Source organism: Mustela erminea, chromosome 14 (assembly GCF_009829155.1).
Source record: "Mustela erminea isolate mMusErm1 chromosome 14, mMusErm1.Pri, whole genome shotgun sequence".
Taxonomy (NCBI): domain Eukaryota; kingdom Metazoa; phylum Chordata; class Mammalia; order Carnivora; family Mustelidae; genus Mustela; species Mustela erminea.
Window position 1 is genome coordinate 65,395,461 of NC_045627.1, and position 17,519 is coordinate 65,412,979.

The window sequence follows — 17,519 nt, forward strand, 5'->3', positions numbered from 1 at the left end:
CACTATATTCCTGACTTTCTTAGGTGACCTTCTGCCCACACCCCTCAAGACTCAGGGGCTTCTGCTCCAAGGCCTTGGCTCTGGTCCCAGGGGTTCCTCCCCTGCAGTCACCCTCCATGGATTAGGGACCCTCCAACAAAGGGCACAACTCTTTAACCTCAGTTCTAGGGACTCATAAGTGATCCTGATTAGAAGAGATGCTAAGAGATGCTCGCCCTACATGGTCTCCTAGCACCCCAGCAGCCTCCTCAGCTACACACCTCATCTGCCAGCAGCTCAACAGACATTCCTCAGATTTAGGGACAGTATGAAACCACAGACGGTTTGCCTGCAACCCAAGGCAGAGCCATGTTTCTCAGCTACCTTGGTCACTGAGTAAGCAACAGTTTGTCTGTCTAGGGTGTCGGTCTACCTGTTGTCCCAGGAAAAAACAAAACAAAATAAAAACCCTGGAAGCCATATAAATCTTGACTTAGCTGTTACCCCAGACTCTGTGGGTAAGAGTTGCTTAAACCCATTTCTTCCTTGCCCCATCTTGGACACTTGGGCACTAAAGTCAACTTTGCTGAGCTGCTTCCGGATTTGTTCAATATACAAATACATTATTGAGAACTACCTGCTAGGCCATGGGGTATAAAAAGGTGGGGGTACAGAGTCTTCTCACATATTTCTCAACCTAGTTTCCAGCGCAAGCCCCATTTTCTCACAACCAACATCCTCGCATCCACAACAAGCCCCAAGTTGTACAGAGACTGACCATGTTCTCCATCTTGTTGATTTCTGAGACAAACATTAGCATAAACATGAGCACAGCAATGGCTTGATTATGTTCTAATTACTCTGGGCCAAAAGCAGCAGTTGGATCTCAACTTGTATGCTATTTTGGACTCACGTGGAACCCCAAGCACGATACGCCTTCGTCTTTACCCACATCACTTGGTGAAGCCCTCTCTCACACTGCTGTCACCCACAGTTTTCCCCAAACCACCATTCTGTCTCCAACACTAAGAGTTCAAACACTGGGGCACCTGGGTGGTTCAGTGGGTTAAGCCTCTGCCTTTGGCTCAGGTCATGAACTCGGGGTCCTGGGATGGAGCCCCGCATCGGGCTCTCTGCTCAGCAGGGAGCCTGCTTCCCCCTCTCTCTCTCTGCCTGTCTCTCTGCCTACTTGTGGTCTCTATGTCAAATAAATAAAAATCTTAAAAAAAAAAAAAGTTCAAACACCGCTCCTCCAAAGATCTTAACCTTGAGACTTAGACATTGTCCTTTATTCCTCAACAGCACCCTACCTCCCTCCTCCCTAGCTCCTCTTTAGCCTAACATCAACTCAGCCACATGAAATAAACAAATATTTACAGAGTGAGGAAGTGGGGGGAGGTGGGGAAAGGGACAGCTGTGATTACTGACCCATCCTGCCCTAGCTTCCCCTCGCTCAGAGTGTCTTTGGGAACAAGCTCAAAATGGCAGTCAGAGGATAAATTTTCGTTTCTTGTACTCTCCTGAAGACCAGCAATAAGCAATTCAGATTTGAAATTTTAAAAACCATTTATAATAGTATCCAAAAAAACAAATACCAGGTACAAATCTAACCCAACATGAATAGGACCTACACCTAGAAAACTAGATAGTACCGATGAAAGAAAGAAAAGGCCTAGATAAATGGAAAGAGTATGTGTTATTAGGTTGGGATATGAAGTTCAATCACTTGCCTACATGCCAGCAATAAACAACTAGAATCAAAACTTTGAAAACGATGCCATTTAAAAGTCTTGTTTCTGGACGCCTGGGTGGCTCAGTGGGTTGAGCCTCTGCCTTTGGCTGGGGTCATGATCCCAGGGTCCTGGATCGGGCCCCGCTTCGGGCTCTCTTCTCCCTCTTTGTCCACCTGTCCCTTTGCCTACTTGTGATCTCTGTCTGTCAAATAAATTAAAAAAAAAAAAAAAGGTCTTGTTTCTTAGACTCATGCATTCAGATGATTAGCAGTTCCAACTTGACTATGTCCTTTAGTCAGAAATCCTGGGTTCTTACACCTTCGTGTAGCGGCACAGATGGCATCTCTAACTTAACAGTCCAAGCTGTCCTGCAATTCTAACCACTGTGGGATCCCTCTGAGGCACTGTTGTGGAGTTCTGTGCACCACCACCCCCCCCCCCCCCCCCCCCCGGCACCAAGCCTCTTTTCTTTAGGCAGCCACACTTTCCCTGGAGGTTTACCTTCCTCATTTTCAACCCCTCCTGCCTCTCCTGCTTCCAGCTGGTTACTTCCAGCTTTGGTCTGTGGTCTGTGGCTTCTAAAGGCACCTCCAACTCCAGCAAATCAGGCTGCCTTGAGTCCTGTTTCCCAGCTATTGTCTGGCTTCTCTGTTCTTCAGTCCTCTTCACCTCCAGCTCCTCCAGTGTTCTTCCCCAGGGTACAGGTCAGTCTTTCAAAAGTGTACGCGCCACGCTTTTAATCGTTTTCTCTGAAACAAATATTTGCATATGCAAACCCCACGTTTGCCATATGGTTTTCCCTACTTCCCACCCAGAGGAACTCTCAATTTCATATATATTTGGGGAAATGAAGTTTTCCCCAGATGGTCTCTCCAAAGCAAGGTCAGAGTTTGTGTATTCTTTCAAAGGTTCTGGGCAGAAGCTAGAATGACTCGTGTTTTCTTGGTCCCATCAGCAGCTGTGTCATCAGTGCACCTGAGAACGGGACATAACCTGACTCTTTCTTAGCTAACAACACACCAGAATTTGAGGGAGATGTTGAACCATAAACTCTATCCCCAGGGAAGGGCAAGAAACCTGCCCAATTGTTCAAACAATTCCAAACAAAATCCCCTAAGAATACTTCCACAAGGAGAGAAAACGAGCACAAATATTAGAAAGACACTGAACCAGGTGTGCCGAAAAGGGTTCTTAGTCATTCCTAGCTCTGGAAGGGGATGGGGCAGCCCCACATCTCTACTGGGAACCATATTTCCCCTTTTAAATCAGGAAAGAAGAAAAAAAAAAACCAACAACATAGCCCCAAATAGAGAATGTTTTCTTTTGTAACTGGAAGCAAACATCGCTGATGGCTTTAACAGCTGCCTGCCAACATGGCCTGAGAAGCAGGCAAGCTCAAACATTTTTTTGAGATCAACACATGTACAGACATACAGTATATTAGGTCAAATTATAAATCCAGGAATAAAAGAACAAATAAACAAGTTTCAGCTTTCTCTAGCTTCTGTATCCAACACCAGCCAAACTAGACTCTGAAGCAGAGAAATCTAGATTCCAAGAAGGCAGGTCTCCCAGGAGTTCAAGGCAAACCTCACTCTGGTAGAAAAAGAAGGTGCCGTTGTAGATTAACTGGTTGATGGCTGACCAGGTCCAGGCCGACCACCCTGCCTAGCCCAGGCTTCCTTGTGTCAGCCACCAGACTCTGAGGATGTGTGGCAGGCTAACTACAGGCCTGCCATTGACTTGATCTTTGACCCCAGTAAATCATTTAATATGCTGTGTGCCTTTGTCCATATGTTAATGTTTGGTGTAATTCGGATGAGAATTCCAGCAAGTATAGGTGTGCACCCATTAGGACTAAATCTTTCCCTTTAGAGTTTCTAGGAAGAACCTTCTGGACAGCTGCACTGCAGAGAACCAAGATAATCTGGATGAACCAAACTGAAATGTTAGCAATGGTGAGATGGCGTTGCCTTAGTTATGGCTAAAAAGCAGAAGAATAAATAGGTTCTTTGGTTATCAAAACTGACACAAGACTGTGTGATAGTCTTGCCTTAGGGCAAGAAATCCACCAGAGTATAGTAGGTATAAGAATACTGAATTATTTTTCTGAACATACCACTATGCTAATTAGGTGACCTTGAGCAAACCACTTAGGCCAACGTTGTTCAGACATCAGTTGGTCATGAAATCAATGAAATAAATAGGAATGACACATACTTTAATGAAGACAAGTTGAACAGAATAGAAAAACATCAGTGCTTAGTCCATAATAAGTACAAGCACTATTACATGTGTGTGGATGTGTGTTTCCTGGAGTCATGATAGACAATAAATTTCTTACAAGAGTAACAAACAAAAACATTTTCCAGTCCACAGCCTAGAATATAGGGTTTTTTTTTGTTTTTTTGTTTGTTTGTTTTTAAGATTTTATTTATTTATTTGACAGAGAGAAATCACAAGTAGATGGAGAGGCAGGCAGAAAGAGAGAGAGAGAGAGGGAAGCAGGCTCCCCGCTGAGCAGAGAGCCCGATGGGGGACTCGATCCCAGGACCCTGAGATCATGACCCGAGCCGAAGGCAGCAGCTTAACCCACCGAGCCACCCAGTCGCCCCTAGAATATAGGGTTTTGATTTCCCATCTACTGAGTGGAAATAATTCCTTTTAGACCCATATATGTATAAGTACACGTGTGTATTCATACACATATGTGCATATAATGGGCACCACAATCTGTCAGGCTCAAAGGGTATGACATATACAGGCACAGAAAGGGTCTGCCTTCATGGAGCCTTGGCTAGTAGGGGATCCAGTCATAAAATCATTACATAATTATTTAGCTACTATTGTGATAAGGCCTACAGGAAACTTACAAGATACCAAGAGAGCATGTAACACAGGTTCTTAACCTGGGCTGTAAGACCATGTCCTGCCTCCTCAAGGAAGTGACAAAGGAGGCACAGAGTGATATACGCAAAGACATGGAGGCAGAAAGACCAGCCAGGGTGAGAAGACTCTCCAGAAGGAGCAACAGCATCAGTCCTACCTCAAAGACTTCTGCGAGGACCAAAGGAGAAGACAGTGGAAACACTTTGTAAACTGTAGCACTACTCAAACAATAAGGTATATTATTATTTAAAACAATGAATATAAACATGACCTAAAGATGAGCTTAGTTCCCTTTATGCATCTATTCAGTGACCAGCTGAGCAAGCCCAGTGCCAGACACTGGTCTAGATTCTGAGGATACAGCACTAAGTGAGACAGGACCACTGCTCTAGGAAGTTTCCCTTTTGGAGGGAGAGACAGACAGTAAACACACAAACAGGTAGCATCAAGAGTGGTAAGGTGGGCGAAGGAGTTGAGAACAATGAAGGTAGGAGAGGTGTTTTAGACAGGAAAGCAGGGCTCTCTGTGAGGGTGACAGCGATATCTGAATAAAATGAAACCTGTCACCTTCCGATGATGGACCTTGGAATATATCACCTAACATTTCAAGACTCAGTGTTTCTCAATCTGGTAAATACGGTACTGATCCCCACCTCATAGGACTTCCTTGAGGATTAAATGAGGGAAGGAATGCAAGGCCTCTAGCACGGTGCTAGCATGAACACCACTTACCAATCCTGTTACTGAGTGTCTGCTGATCTCGTATTCAAGGTACTAGGAACGTGTTCAGAACCATACAGGGGCTCCTGGGTGGCACAGTCAGCTGAGCGTCCGGCTCTGGGATACAGCTCAGGTCCTGATCTCAGGATCATGGGGTACAGCTCTGCATCAGGCTCCTGCTCAGCAGGTGGTCAGCATGAGATTCTCTCCCTCTAGCCCTCCTCCCACATACTCTTTCTCACTCTCTCTAGTAAATAAATAAATCTTTAAAAAAAAAAAAGAAAGAAAGAAAGAACAATAGAGAATGACAACAAGGAACAAGCAGGCCTACTATTTTCAGACCAGACTGCACAAATCCCTCAAAAGGAGACATTACTCTGTTCAACTCTGTGTCAGCAGGGTCCAGGAAGTGAGGGCTGAGTCATAGTGAGGTACGCAAGAAGGCTGAGGTGGGGGGCGGTAATGCCTGGGAAAAGATAAAAGAGGGGTAAAGCCAGACTGGGCAAGGACAGGCTCTGGAAGAAAGACTGCTGGTTAACAGTCTTAACCAGTCAAAAATGGCCCGGCCCTGCCCTCCCCGCTGTGCTCAGGCACCCCCACCATGTTTAGCATGGGTTGCCTATGAAGAGCATGGGTTTGGCTGGGAAGGGCAGCCACGTCGTGAGTTCTTCCTTGAAGGGAGGCCGGAGTGTGTGCAGCCACGGCTGCCACAAACTCCCAGCCTCACATGGAATCCTTGGAGACTTTTTTGCTGTCAAAGCAACAGTGTTTCCTTGGGAGAGGAAAATGTGATTTATTCTGACCTGGGGAAGCTGCTCAAAGGAAAAGCACTTTGACTGCCAGAGAATCCTAGTCCTGATTTTCTGATATTCTGTATCTATTAGGATTTTTTGGCCACATGTTACAGAAAACCCAACTCAAAATGGCTTGAACAATAAAGAACATCTGTAATCTCCAATAAGAAGTCCGGAGGAAAAAAGAAGACATACACAAATGGCCAACAGACCCACGAAAAAATGCTCGACATTACTCGGCATCAGGGAAATTCAAATCAAAACCACATTGAGATACCACCTTACCCCAGTCAGAAGGGCTAAAATTAACAAGTCAGGAAACGCAAATGGTGGTGAGGATGTGGAGAAAGGGGAGCCCTCCTATACCCTTGGTGGGAATGCAAGCTGGGGCAGTCAGCCTGGAAAACAGTACGGAGGTTCCTCAAAAAGTTGAAAATAGAGCTACCCTACGACCCAGCAATTGCACTACTGGATATTTACTCCAAAGATTACAAATGTAGTGATTCAAAGGGGCACCTGCACCCCAATGTTTATAATAACAATTTCCACAATAGCCAAATTATGGAAACAGTCCAGATGTCTACTGACAAATGACTAAATAAAGATGTGGTTCAGGGACTCCTGAGTGGCGTTAGTTAAATGTCTGCCATCAGCTCAGATCATGATCCCAGGGTCTGGGACCAAGTCCCATGTCAGGCTCCCTGCTTCTCCCACTCCCACTCATGCTTGTTCTCTCTCTCTCTCTCTCTCTCTTTCTCTCCCTGTGTGTCAGCTAAATAAATAAAATCTTAAAAAAAAAAAAAAGAGGGGCACCTGGGTGGCTCAGTGGGTTAAAGCCTCCGCCTTCGGCTCCGGTCATGATCCCAAGGTCCTGGGATCGAGCCCCACATCGGGCTGTCTGCTCAGCAGGGAGCCTGCTTCCTCCTCTCTCTCTGCCTGCCTCTCAGCCTACTTGTGATTTCTATCTGTCGAATAAATAAATAAATAAAATCTTTAAAAAAAAAAAAGATATGGTGTGTGTCTATATGTATATACACACACATACACACACACACACAAAATGGGATACTACTCAGCCATTAAAAAATGAAAGCTTGCCATTTGCAACGATGTGGATGGAACTAGAGGGTATTGTGCTAAGCAATGCTTAGCATATCCTCTAGCATATATATGCTAAGCGATGCTGTCTTTCTCTCAGAGAAAGACAATTATCATATGATCTCACTCCTATGTGGAATTTAAGAAAAAATAGGATCATAGGGGGAGGGAGGGAAAAATAAAACAAGACAAAATCAGAGAGAGAGACAAACCAGAAGAGAATCTAAATCACAGGAAACAAACTTAGGGTTGCTGGTGGTGAGGGAGGGTTGGGGAATGGGGTGACTGGGTGATGGACATTAAGGAGGGCACATGATACAATGAGCACTGAGTATTAAATAAGACTGATGGGCTCTCTGCTCGGCAGGGAGCCTGCTTCCTCCTCTCTCTCTACCTGCCTCTCTGCCTACTTGTGATCTCTGTCTGTCAAATAAATAAATAAAATCTTTAATAAATAAATAAATAAATAAATAAATAAATAAATAAGACTGATGAATCACTGACCTCTACCTCTGAAACTAACAACACAGTATATGTTAATTAACTGAATTAAAATTTTTTAAAAATGTAAACAACCCAAATTAACAATTATAAAAAACAAAAACCTGTTTATAATATTTCTGAGACAAATAAAAATGTATACATTGACTAGGGGAAAAAAAAAAAAAGAAGTTTGAAGAAAGGAGGGCCCAGAGTTGTTTAATTTCTAATTCAAAGACGCCATCATTGTATCATTAATATGTCATTGTGTCATGACTTGTTTTTCAATTCTGACATCTTCAGAATATCAACAAAGACTCCATTAGCACTCTCCACAGTTCAAGACTGCTGCTACAGTTCCAGGACTCTCTTATGGACAAGAGAAGACCTAGCAGAAAAAGGCAGGCCCTATCTTCCTGTGCATCTCTTTTTAATCAATGAAAAAACTTCTCAGAACCCCACCACCAGCAGACTTGCCCTCATGTCCCATTGGCCAGGATTTCATCATATACCCACGAACACAAGTCACCAGCAAGACCAATGAGATTGGTCATGACCGGTGGGCCAGCATACCTGGGAGGATGAGGTTAAGAAAGTCTTTTTACTTTTATTTTTAATATATGACTTTATATAAGTATATACATATACATAAACATACATTAGCTATATTAAAATATAATTCCCCGGGGTGCCTAGGTGGCTCGGTTGGTTAAACGTCAGCCTTCGGCTCAGGCCATGATCCCAGGGTCCTGGGATGGAGCCCCACGTTGGGCTCCCAGTTCAGCGGGAAGCCCGCTTCTCCCTCTCCCACTCCCCCTGCTTGCGTTCCCTCTCTTGTTGTCTCTCTCTCCCTGTCATATAAATAAATAAAATCTTTTTAAAAATTAAATAAATAAAATAAAATAAAATTTCCATACTAATTCATTTTTTTTGAACTGAAAAAAAAAATTGTCAATCATCATGTTTTTTAAAATTGTGGTAGAATACAAATAACAGAAAAGTGACCGTGTTCAGGAATGCCTGAGTGGCTCAGTCAGTTGGGCATCTGACTCTTGGTTTTGGTTCAGGTCACCATCTCTGGGTCATAAGATTGAGCCCCACATTGGGTTCCACGCTCAGTGAGGAGTCTGCTTGTGTTTGTCTTCCATGTGCATGCAGGCGCACTCTCTCTCTCTCAAATACATAAAATATTTTTGTAAAAACTGTCCATCTGAGGCACTTGGGTGGCTTGGTCAGTTGAGTGTCTGCGTTCAGCTCAGGTCATAATTCCAGGCTCCTGAGAATGAGCCCCACGTCAGGCTCTCTGCTCAGCAAGGAGTCTGCTTCTCCCTCTGCCTCTCTCTCTCTCTCTCTCTGTCTCTCATAAAGAGACAAATAAAATCTATAAATAAACAAATAAATAAATAATAGAAATAAAAATTGGCCATCTTCACCATTTTCAAATGTACAGTTAGTCAGTGGCATTAAGTACATCCACTTTGTTATGGTACCAGCACCACCATCTATCCACAGAACTCTTTTCACCTAATAAAACTGAAACTCTGTACCTATTAATCCATAATTCCCATTCTTCTTTCTCCAAGCCCCTGGTAACCACCACTCTACTTTCTGTCTCTATGTATTTGACTACTCTAGATATTTCATGTTAAGTAGAATCATGGAATATTTGTCCTTCTGTGTCTGGCTTGTTTCACTCAACGTAATGTCCTCAGGTTTCATCCATATTGCCACATATGCCAGAATTTCCTTCTTTTTTAAGGCTAACCATATTCCATTGAATGTACATGTCAAATTTTACTTATCCATCACCCATCAGTGCACTTAAGTTCTTCCACCTTTTGATTATTGCAAATAACGCTGTTATGAGTATGGGTGTACAAACATCTTTTTGAGACCCTGCTTTCGATTCTGATGGGCATATACCCAGAAGGGGAATTTCCGCGTCAAATGGCTAAGTCTATTTTTTATTTTTGAGGAACTGCTGTGCTGTTTTCCAAAGCAGCTGCACCATTTATGGCTGCACCATTTCCACCCATGGTACACAAGGGTTCCAATTTCTTCACATCCACAACAACACTGTTATTTCCTGGTTTGGGGGGTTTTTTTTGGTGTTTTTATATAGTAGCCATCCTAACTGGTATGAAGTAGTATCCCATCGTGGTTTTGATTTGCCTTTCCTTAACAGTTAGTGGTGTTGAGCATCTTTCACGTGTTTATTGGCCATTTCATATCTTTGGAAAGATACTGATTCAACTGATTCAATTCCTTTCCCCACTTTCTTTAAGAGGCTGTTTGTTGTTGAGTTGCAGAAGTTCTTTATACGTTTTAGATGTTAATGTCTTATCAGATATGTGATTTGCAAATTTTTACCAGTCTGTGACCTTTTTAAAGTTAAAAGCTTAGGGGTGCCTGGGCAGCTCAGTCTGTTAAGGGTCTGCCTTCGGTTCAGGTCATGATCCCACAGTTAAAAGCTCAGGCTACAGAGCCTACTGCTTAGAGTCAGATACTAGTTGTGCCACTTACTAGTCTGGGGGAAGGATGAACAACAATGCAACATCCAGAGTCTGCCAACAGGAAAGAAAGGGACAAGGCAGTTAAGGATCAACCAGCAGAGTCCAGGACACAGCAGTAGATGTCAAAGGCAGGTAGGTGTGGATGGGGCTTGTTTCAGTTTTTCAGTTAAGAAGGATTAAGTGTCAAGTTATAACAGAAGGTATTCCATTGAGTGCTGACTGTGCCAAGTTCACACACGCAGTCATTTACATATATTATCTCATTTCATTTAATCATTCAACAACTATTTGTTGAAAGCCTAATATGAACCAGTCACTGCTGAGCTAAAAACAAAATAAAACAAGAAATCAGACACTGTGCCTGCCCTCAAGGAATTTACAGACTTTGGTCAAAGAATTAAACATCCTACAATGATGCCTAATGTTATAAAGGATTAAGGTCCTTAATAACAAAGGATAGGTCCACAGTCCTAGGGAAACTGACCTGGTCAGGCAGATCAGGCAAGACTTTTCTGGAAATGGAGGAAATGGAGCTTGAGTTGAGGTAAGAAATAAATGTTCCAGACCCATCAGCCCCATGAGGTGGATACGATTATTATCCCGACTGGAATGTAAGGTCTGGAAGTATACGACCTTGTCTATCTTGTTCGACCTTGTCTATCTTGTTCGCCAATATCTCTCTGTTGCTCAGAACGGTGCCCGACACAAAACAGCTCTGGGTAAACATTTGCTGAATGAATGTATCTTCATTTTATAGTTGAAGAATTTGAATCTCATTAAGATTAAGAGATTCAGTAACTTAACCAAGATAAGAGATTAAGTAACTTAACCAAGATTACAGTGCCAGTAAGTGGCAGAGCTGGGTTTGATGCCAAGCAGTAAGCTCTGTAGCTTGAGCTTTTAACATTTTAAAAAGTCATGTTAAAAAAAAAAAAAAAAGTAAAAAGACTTCCTTAAGCCCATCATTCCAGGCGTATAGAAGTAGTAAGTAGTCTCCTTGGCCTCCAAAAGTATTTATTTCAACTCACTAGTAGGGCCCGTTGTAACTACACTGTATAGTAGTGGCTTTCACACATGACTATCTTCCTTCTTTCCTCCTAGTAACAGCAAACTGTGAGCCATTTAAAAGACTGTATCGAAATGTATGCATAGTGTAGCACTTAGGAATGCAGGCTCAGAGTTCAGACCTGATGAAAGCCTGATTCTGCCATTTACCAGTTACCTTAGGTTCTTTACTCAACCTTTCTAAGCTTCCGTTTCTTAGTGTAGAAAATGGAGTTAATAATAGAACCCACACCTCGCAAGGTGGTTATAAGAATTAACTGAGGTAAGGTCGGTAAAGCACTTAGAATAGTCCTGGGCACAAAGTAATAAAGTAAAAGTTTGCAAAATACTCTATACTGGAAAAAAAAAAAACAAAAAACCCAACATCAACACCCATCCCACACTCAACTGGAAGAAAAATTATATAGTGGTTTTTTTTTTTTTTTTTTTTTTTTTTTTCCTAGGGCAGGGATGGGCAGGCTTCAGCTACTTGGCTTTTCTTCATTCCAAATGCACTACTGGCAGCATCACCCTGAGCCACAGCCTCTCATGGAAGAAAGGGATTGGCCAGTAAGGGGGTGACCCAAGAGGGTCCCAGAATCCCCAAGTTGCTTTCCCCTCCCTAGCCCTGAAGGCTTCGTGCTGCTTCTGCTCAGACCTTGCCAATCCTCCACCTCTTCTTTCTGTTTTCCCATCCCTCCCTCCCCACTTCAAACCCTGGGAAAAAAAATGAAGAAAAGCACACCAACCAAGAAGCCTTTTCACTTCATTGTGTTTTCCAGCTAGACCTGAACAGACAGCAATCAATTCAGCGCTCTCTCGCCCTCCCTCCTCTCTCCTTCTCTCTTCTCTTGTCCTCTTTGTGTTCTTTTTCTCTCAGACTGTGTCTTCAGGCTTAGGAAAAAGCATTTACCTCCCAGCAGCATGAGGACGCGAGAAGCTTCAGCTGCCAGTAGCAAACACATCATGATTATAACAGGTCCCCCTGGCCCTCCGCGCTTAGAAAGGCGGAGAAGCAGGGATCCCACACGGATTCTCTGAGAAACTCCTGAGCTGAACACTTCTGTCCCAACCCAGGCTAAGCTGCAACGAGTCACACAGAAAACCTCAATCTCCCACTTCCTCTGGCCAAGAACCTTCTGAAGTCCACACCATACCCAGACATGGAGTTTTCGTTCCAAGTTTGAGTAAACCTGGCCAGTTGGACTTGGAATCTACGAGGATGAAGAAAGAATACACCTTTTCCATTTTCAAAGCAGCCTAGTGGGATTTTGTTTTTTTCCAACAGGGTAACTCCAAATTGGCAGGACTTTCAAAGTTACAAATTTCCATGTCCCCAGCCCTCACTGAAGAAAAATTTCCTGGTTAGGTTGGCATGTGTGGAGATTTGGGGTGTGCAAGTGAGAAACATTTAACAAATAGTTAAACCTGAGCTATGAATCAAATTAGTCTAAACAAGATTCTCCCCATCCCCATGCTGTACTAGTTACCCTCCTTAATTCCTATCTCAAACATATATTCAAAAATAACTACTATTTATCAAGCTCCCAGTAAGTACCAGGAGCTGAACTAAGTGTTTTATTTACTTATATTGACTCATTTTATCTTCACAACTATGCAAGATAGGAGTTATTTACTGTTTCCTCTCTGAAGAAGAGACAAGTAATTCCCCCAAAGTCACGCAGTTAATAAGTAGCAGAACCAGAGTTCAAATCTCATTCCCAACACAATAACATGGATGAATCTCAAAATCACTCTGCAAAAATGAAAAAAGCCAGATAAAAAGAGTATTTACAGGGTTCCTGAGTGGCTCGGCTGGTTAGGCATCCGACTCTTGATCTCAGCTCAGGTCTTGATCTCAGGGTTGTGAGTTCAAGCCCCATACTGAGCTCCATGCCAAGTGTGGAGGCCACTTTTAAAAAGGGGATGGGGGGTGCCTGGGTGGCTCAGATGGTTGGGCCTCTGCCTTCATCTCCAATCGTGGTCTCTGGGTCCTGGGATCAAGCCCCATGTTGGGCTCCAGCTCAGTGGGGAGTCTTCTTCTCCCTCTCCCTCTGCCTCTCCCCCTGCTTGTCCTCTCTCTCTCCATCTCTGTCTCTGTATCTCTCTCAGATGAATAAATAAAATCTTTAAAGAAAAAAAGGGGTATTTACTGTACAAATCCATGTACATAAAATTATACAAAATACAAACCAATCTATGGTAACAGAAAGCAGATCAGTGGTTGCCTGGGGATAGCGTGGAGGGAAAGATGAATTACAAAGAGGAGTAAGATTTTTTGCACTTTTGTGTTTTGCACTTTTGCAAATCTGTCTTATTTCTGGTTTTATAGATGACATGACTCTCATATTTCCTTCTTCATTCAGTCTGTTGCAATAAATGCAACAACCTGAATGCAATGAATGAAGCTTTTCCAAAAGCTTCATATTCTGCAGCTTCTGGAGGATTCACTATACACTTGTGAGGGAAGAAGAGTGAAAAGGGCAAACAACATCTATTATTATAAAAATAGTTTGACCTTGTAGAACTGTGAAAGGGTCTTAGGAAACCACAGAGGTCCCCAGACCATACCTTGAGTACTGCTGATTTAAAGGCTCAGAACTGGGGCACATGGGTAGCTCAGGTGGTTGAGCATCTGACTTGATTTCAGCTCCTGCAGTGGTCTTGGGTCATAGGATCAAGTTCCAAGTCAGACTCCAAGTCAGTGCTCACCAGGGAGTCTGCTTGAGATTCTCCCTTTCCATCTGCCTCTACTCCTCTACTGCTTGCACACTCTCTCTCTCTCAAAAAAATAAATCTTAAAAATATATAAACTGTTTATAACCAAAAACTATTTATTCCAGTTCTAATGTACCACCTCCCTTATTTTACCACTCCTACCCAAGACCTTGTGAAATCCTGAGAAACAGAGGAAGAAACTGGGGCACAGAGAAGCCATCAAAAGGAAGGCTATACTGATAACTCTCCTTCAAAATTCTTTCCACCCTGAGAATCTGTGGCATGGGATATTTTTCTTTTAAACAAAATCAAGAGAGCCAAAGGCTCAGCAGGACCTAGATGCACAGGATGGGGGGGGCTAAAGCACAACAATGGAAATGTCAGAGTTTCCTTGTGACCCCCACCTAGAAAGAGGAACAGCTGTCTCCTCTCAGGGCCTTGCTCTGGCTCACCCCAGCATGGATTTCACAGGAAGAACCTGGGGCTCTGAAGAAATTTCAGACAGATATGAGCTTTTACCTGTTCCCTAAAGAAGTGTCTGCCCCGGTTGAACCCACCTCTGGTCTCAACCTTCAATCCAGATGAAAACTTTGCCCTGGCATGGGGCAGCAAACAGAGGGCATTAAGCTTAGGAGTCAATCAATCAGAGTTTGACTACTGTTTCCCCTTCTTCTTCTTCTTCTTTTTTTTTTTTTAAGGATTTTATTTATTTATTTGACAGAGAAAGAGAGATCACAAGTAGGCAGAGAGGCAGGCAGAGAGAGAGGGGGAAGTAGGCTCCCCGCTGAACAGAGAGCCCAATGCGGGGCTTGAATGCGGGGCTTGATCCCAGGACCCTGGGATCATGACCTGAGCTGAAGGCAGAGGCTTAACCCGCTGAGCCACCCAGGCGCCCTACTGTTTCCCCTTCTGATAGACTATATAATCTTGAGTACATTACAGAACATTTCTGAACCTCAGCTTCCTCATTTGTAGAAGGGAAATCATCTTATCTTTCTGACAGGATTACTGTACATACTCAGTGAGATAACAACACGGGGACAAATCCCAGCAGAAGACCAGGCACCTAACAGAGGCTCACTCTTAGTGACCATTACATTTTTATAGAAAAACCAAAGGGAAAGATGGAAATACCACAGATTCTAGCATCAGATATCCCTGGGTTTGAGTCCTAACAATACTGGCTTTGCGCAAGTCATTTCAACCACCTTGCAGAGTTACTATGAGGGATGATTGAAATAATGTCTATAAATTGCCTGGCATCAAGCCCATGCCCTCACTGTCATTATTACTGAGCATTTGCCGCTGTGGCTACAGGGTCACTAACTCCCAGGGAGAACCTCTCACCTCAGGGGCAGCCTCTTTGTGGTCCAGCCCTTGGTATCACAGTTGACAGGTTAGCATGGCTGGCTCTCCATCAGACCTGATAGGACTTTTCCAAAGGACTTAACAATAGTCCCCACTTGCTGTTTCTCTCCCCCCCAAACATACCAATTCTCCTCCCAAATATGCCAACAAGGGAAGTTGCACAGAGGCCATAACATAATAGGAGAGTTAACATCCAGGGGAATTGTTCTCAAGTCAGAGGGAGAACAGACACTGCGTGTAAAACCCACCCCACACAGGGGAGAGGCTGTACACGGGCTCTGGAGTCAGGCTCGGATTCAAATCCTGGCTCTAATACTTACTTAGTAACTGTAGTCTTTTTAAGCTAGTTTCTCACCTGTAATTGAGAATAATGGTAGCTAAGTATAAAGAGCACTTAGCACAATGCACATAGAAAACATCAACAAGTTTTATCCACCATCACTACTTCTATTACTGTTACAGCAGGAGTCCAATGTTTTAACAATAATACCTATGAGCTCACATTTCCACCAAGACACTAGGATCGAGAGCGACAGCATGGCACTGGAAGAAATGGGATGTCTTCACATTTACGTACTTCCAGTTTCTTTAGGAAGCACCAGTGACTGTAATAACATGTAAAACTTAACAAAGAGGAGAAGGAGAAGTTTTAAAACTCACCCCGAGCTCATCCACAGAGCAAGCACTCATGCCTGGCCTTGGAGGACCGGGCCACGTGTTTAGGATGCGCCTGCGCAGAAGCAGGCAGTGGTGCTTGGGAAACCCGTCTGAGAGGACCAACCAATCAGAACGCGCCCGGGTGAGCCAGGTCTCTCTGTTGCTGGGAAGCTCCTGGGCCCCGAGGGCCACATGACCTGAAGTGGCTCGGTTGCCGACAATGCTGGCGCAGTGCAACTCTCACCTGAAGGGACCGGAAAAGAGTTGGGAGAGTGGGAAGGGATCGCGAGACGAGCGCATCTGGAGAAATGGTGGGAGAAGAGCAAAGATCGGGAGACAGCATAAGGGCGCCCCGCGCCCCGCCCTCAAGTAGAGAGACGCTCGGGAGGCACAAAGATGAGGAGGTTGGGGTACCAGGTGGTGGGTATTATAGAGGGCACGGATTGCATGGAGCACGGGGTGTGGTGCAAAAATAATGAATACTGTTATGCTGGAGATTAAAAAAAATAAAAAAAAAATACAAAAAAAAAAAAAAAAAAAGATGAGGAGATGGTGTGAAGGAAAGACAGAGGTGACTGATGTGTCTGGGACCTGTGCACAAGCGCCTCCTACTTTCCTCTCCAGAGGCTCACTCTATGCCACTTTATAACCTTTAATCCTGGATACCTGGGTGGCTCAGTGGGTTGGGCTCTGCGTTCAGCTCAGGTCATGATCCCAGGGTCCTGGGATTGTGTCCCTCATCGGGCTCTCCGCTGGGCAGGGAGCCTGCTTCCCCCTCTCTCTCTGCCTTTTTGCCTACTTGTGCTCACTCTCTCTGTGTCAAATGAATCAAAAACAAAACAAAACAACCTTAAAAAAAAAAAAAAAAAAAAACCTTTATAACCTTTAATCCTGTGAAGGAGGCTGACAAACCTTGCTCATACTTCCACTGACCTTAAGTGACGTAGCTGAATTTCATCCTTGGGTCTGACTCCTGGATCCTTGGCTGTCACCTGTGAGATGAGCCCAAGGATGCCCAGTTCCACCTACTTTCGTGGGACACCCTGAGAGAAAAGACAAAAGAGGAAAAGTGACGGCAGTGCAGGGAGGCAAGGGATGGAAGGAGCTGATGTGGAAAAGAAGGGAAGAGTTTGTGTAGAGGAAGGAGATCAAAGGAGAAGAGACTAAAAAAGGGACGGAGTGTGAGGAGGAAAGGGAAGAGTTAAGGGGGAGCAATAGGAAAGAAGTCAGGAGAGGAGCAGGAAAGATAGAGCCATGGCCCAGCATGGGCTTAAGCCAGAGGAAGGTGCAGATAGGATGATGGTGGGATCTTCAAAGAGTCAGAATCACCTGGAGCATAATCCAGGTCCCCTGGATAGCTCAGTAGTTTGGGCATCAGACTCTTGAGTTGGCTCAGATCATGATCTCTTGGGTCATGAGATCGAGCCCAGTAGGGCTCCACGCTCATTAGGATCTGCTTGAAGATTCTCTCCCTCTGCTCCTCCTTCCCACTGTCTCTCTTCCCCTCTCTCTCTCTAAAATAAATA